General features: G+C 36.6%; 1 pseudogene; it reads left to right on the forward strand.

Moving 5' to 3' along the window:
- The first annotated feature begins 319 nt into the window (after nucleotides 1-319).
- Nucleotides 320-3443, forward strand: LOC110426749 (receptor-like protein kinase FERONIA pseudogene; annotated as a pseudogene).
- Nucleotides 3444-4886: the final 1443 nt, after the last annotated feature.

Raw genomic sequence — 4886 nt, forward strand, 5'->3', positions numbered from 1 at the left:
CATTTGCTCCATATCACTCTCTGCCATTGACTCTTACCAGTCTCTGGATCATGCCCCACTTTCCCACACAACAAACGCGGGTTAGCCTTTGCCCGTTGCCGGTACGCATATGATCTGTCAAATTAGACCGTCATTTTCTCCAGTTTATTTTTCTTTAATTATTGGTTGAAGAAATAAATGAAATAAATGATGACGTCTTCAAGAGACAAATTATACGTCTTTAGAAGTTGACGACTTAAGTCAGTGGTCCAGTAATTATATAGTTTGATCATTCAAAGTCTTCTTTTTGTTTGTTCTATATGACAGTCACTACAATTTCGATTTCTGAAATCCAGCATTTCATGAAAAGAGCGTGAAAGTTGGAAAGAAGACAAGCACGAAATTTCCCAAAAATTTCTTGGTTCTTGACTTTTCTTTGCCAGCTGTCTCAATCGTTTTCCTCATCCCTCTCGACTGATAATTGTTTAGCGCAAGCTTCTTCTTCTTCAATTTTATTTCCTTTGCTGATATTCATTTTTCTCATGCCCGCCATGAAGAACATCAAAAGAAGGTATGTTTCTTGGCAAAAACTTTCATTCCCAGCCCCTTTCTACTTGATGTTCTTGCTCCAAAGCCTGAACATCTCAGCCGCATACACTCCTCCTGATAACATAGCACTCGACTGTGGTTCCGTCGCCAACAACAATGATTCCACTCCGCGGTTGTGGCTTGCAGATGCTAAATATTTAGATCAGCCCAAAAATACTGAAGCGGTGGTGTCAAATGTTTTAGGTACATATATAGACCCCATACCTTATAAAACTGCACGCCTCTCTCACTCTCATTTTAGCTACACGTTTAACGTGACACCAGGGCAAAAATTCGTTCGCCTTCACTTTTATCCCACTTCATACCAAGAATTCAACCGCACAACTGCTTTTTTCGATGTCCATATCGGCCGTTATACCCTCCTAAGCAACTTTAGCGCTGCCCTCACAGCTGATGACCTGAAATTAAAAGCCTTTTCTAAAGAATTTTGCATAAATGTTGAAGATAACGAGCGAAAGCTGACCATATTGTTCACTGCACGTCACAGTATGCCTGGTTCATATGCTTTCATCAACCGAATTGAAATTGTGTCCATGCCCGACAATCTTTATTACTCTGCGGACAATGTCACGGGGTTTGAGTTTGTTAACCAGGACAATCCTTACCGCATCGAAAAGAACATGGCTCTTGAGATGGTATACAGAATAAATGTGGGCGGTAGCTTCGTTTCACCTGCAGGAGATACAGGCATGTATAGGAGCTGGTCTGAAGACAATGAATACTTGACTGATGCGAGACCTAGTGCTCTTCCTGTTAATATTAGCAGAGAGCCCAGTTTCAGCAAGATACCCAATTACACCGCACCAGTCTCAATTTATGAAACTGCCAGGACGATGGGAACCAACAAGACTATGAATGAGAACTATAGACTCACTTGGCAATTTCCAGTTGATTCTGGATTCACTTACCTTGTTAGGCTACATTTTTGCGAGTTCCAAAGTGAGATAATAGTCCCGGGAGACAGAGTGTTTGAGATCTACATAAACGACGTGATGGTTGAATCTCAAGCAGATGTCGTTAGTTGGGCTGATGGAACCGGGGTTCCTGTAATCCAAAATTATGTTGTTATGATTGGCAGTGGCGCAAAAGCAGGAAACCAAAAGAGAACAAATCTCTCAATTGCACTACATCCTGCCCCAGCTTGGAGGACCAGCTATTCTGATGCTATATTGAATGGGCTTGAAATATTCAAATTGAGCAATGATGGAAATCTCGCCGGACCCAACCCTGACCCAGTTCCAGTTCCAGCCGGTTCACCGGGCGGTTTTGCGCCAACAAGAAGGAAAAATAGTGTTCATAAGAAAATATTTTCAATAGTTGGTGGTGTAGCATTAGGCTTAGTTTCTCTTTCTCTTCTATGTTTCTTGATATTCCTACGGAAAATGAGAGTCAAGAATTCTGGTTCAACTGACGGGTCTACCTGGTGGAGTAAATTTTCTTCTACAACCAAGTCCTCAAAGTCTCAAGGAACATCTCTACCATCCGATCTTTGTCGATACTTCTCACTTGCTGAGATCAAAACAGCTACCAACGACTTTGACAATGATTTCGTTATTGGCGTTGGAGGTTTTGGTAACGTTTACAAGGGAGTCATAGATGGTGGTGCCAAACCGGTGGCAATCAAACGATTGAATCCTGAATCTCAACAAGGTGCCCTTGAGTTCAAGACCGAGATCGAGATGCTTTCCCAACTCCGCCATCTCCATTTGGTCTCTTTGATTGGTTATTGCAACGATGACCATGAGATGATCCTGGTCTATAATTTCATGGTCCGCTGCACCCTCCGTGATCATCTCTACAAGACTGATAATCCCCCCCTGCCATGGAAACAAAGGCTGGAGATTTGTATTGGTGCGGCACGTGGGTTGCAATATCTTCACACTGGAGCAAAGCACACAATAATTCATCGTGATGTTAAGACAACAAATATTTTATTGGATGAGAAGTGGGTCGCCAAGGTTTCAGATTTTGGGTTATCGAAATTAGGCCCGACAAACGTGTCCAAGGCACACGTTACCACGGTTGTAAAGGGCAGCTTTGGGTATTTGGATCCAGAATACTATCGTCGTCAACAATTAACGGAAAAATCGGACGTGTATTCATTTGGTGTGGTGTTGTGTGAAGTATTGTGTGCTAGGCCACCAATTAATCGAACGGTAGATAAGGAACAAGCTAGCTTAGCAACATGGGCTCAAGAATGCTACCGCAACGGAACCCTTGATCAGTTCATTGATCCATTTTTAAGGGGTAAGATAGCTCCTCCGTGTTTCAAGAAATTTACTGAGGTGGCGATGAGTTGCTTAGCTGACGAGGGAACCGAGCGGCCATCTATGAGCGATGTTGTGTGGAGCCTTGAGTTTGCTCTACGATTGCAGGGTAATGCGGAAGAAGAGATAAATTGTGGCAATAATCAAATGGAAGTAGGTGTGGAAGAGGAGACTCATCTTTTAACAGATGATAGCGGTGAAGTTTTTAGCAGCATTGGTGAACACGTGCTGATGTCCCGCACCACGTTTAGTAGTACAAGTGATGAACAAAGTACTACCAACAAGGATTTCGACGAAGTACTCAGGTCTCGGGCCGTTTTCTCTGAAATTAGGAATCCACAAGGCCGATGATCTCAAGGGTTTAATTTGCTTCTATGTTTTGTTGGGTCTATGTTGGCAATATTATTTTATCCAAATTTTCTGCTTTTCTTTTATTTCTATTCGGCTTCACATAGAAATTACTATGATTGAAAATCCTTATTCCTTAGCGGCTATTCAAGAGATATTATGCAGCAACCTAATTGGTTTTGCGCCTGGCAATATATTAAGCATGAGATATTATCTAGCAATATATTATGTTAAGTTTTTTTTTTAATTGAGGGAAAAGGATGTGAAGCCTGCTTCATATATATTGTGTTAAAATATGTAGAAGCAGAAAAAAAAATCTTAAATAATCATTTTGAACCTGTTGGAAAAAATACACAAGGAATTTCATCTAAGTTTAAACATTTAAACATTTATAAAAGGATTTGCAATTTTTTGACATATATTATATTAATCTAAAGGTTATATGACTTAACTTTTACATTCAATATAAAGAAGTTAAAATAACATAAATAAATAATTAATAACCAACTAACATATAAATTTAAAATCAACACAAGGAGACTTGAACCTAAGACCTAAAAGTTTTAAGGCATTCAACTAACCGTTTAATGCCGCATTGGCATCAATCAATAGTTGATTCATGGAAGATTATAATACATAATCATTAATATTTTTTCTTTTCCCTAACTCTTTTTAATTGCATGAGGTTTAAATTGACGTTAAGTTATTTATAGAATCTTATTTTATTTAATAAATTTTAATGAGTAATATATTGATTTCTATATAAAAGATACCTTCTAGACCAAAACTTTATTAAAACTCTAGTGTTTTTCTTGAAAATATAGTTGTTAAGTATTGATTGAATCAGGATTGTAATCATGATCTACAAAGTTGATCATCAGGTAACTTATAGATATGTTTTGATAAAAATATTTTTTTAATACTTGTTACTATTATTCTTATATATCACTAGAACTCAACCAAAAGGGAAAATATACATGATGGATGCATATGCCTAAAAGAAGAAAAATACACTTTAAAAAAATACATTAAATTCTCCTCTTGCCGAACATATTGTATAGCATGAAACTAAAGAAATTAAATTTTGTTTAATATTTAATGTAATAATTATCTACTCAAAATTAAAGTTGTACATAAAAAGTTATTTATTATTATTATTTTAATATAATAATTATGATCTTTATATATTAAATCATCCATGTGTAACATATGTGTAGCAAAAACTAGTGAAGTAAAAAATCTGTATTAATTTGTTTTTTTTTTTGTACATATCTGTATTAATTTGTTGCATCCATACAATACAACATTTTTTACTTTTGGTGCATAATTTTAGCTGCATATGTTTTAATGCAACTAAATTCATCACATAACACTTAATAATTTTCATTTAGTTGCACTAATTAAAGTCTAATCTCATAAAATAGATGAAAACAAATTTGTGAGAAAGAGAGGAGACAGGCCCAAAAGAACAAAGGAAACCATCCCGATGAAACAGCTTAAAAAAAATACCCCTTATCTTTAACACTGAATTCTTTTTTCTAGGAAAATCACTCACAGATTATCTCTCTCAAGCTCATATCAATTATCTTCTCTTACTCTAATTCTCATCAAATATTTTCAGATTTTTTTTTACATTCAAATTTTATCTAAGGTAAATTTATTATAAAAATATAACTTAAAAGA

This window comes from Theobroma umbraticum, unplaced genomic scaffold (assembly GCF_002168275.2).
Source record: "Theobroma umbraticum cultivar Fairchild unplaced genomic scaffold, ASM216827v3 scaffold_12.0, whole genome shotgun sequence".
Lineage (NCBI taxonomy): Eukaryota > Viridiplantae > Streptophyta > Magnoliopsida > Malvales > Malvaceae > Theobroma > Theobroma umbraticum.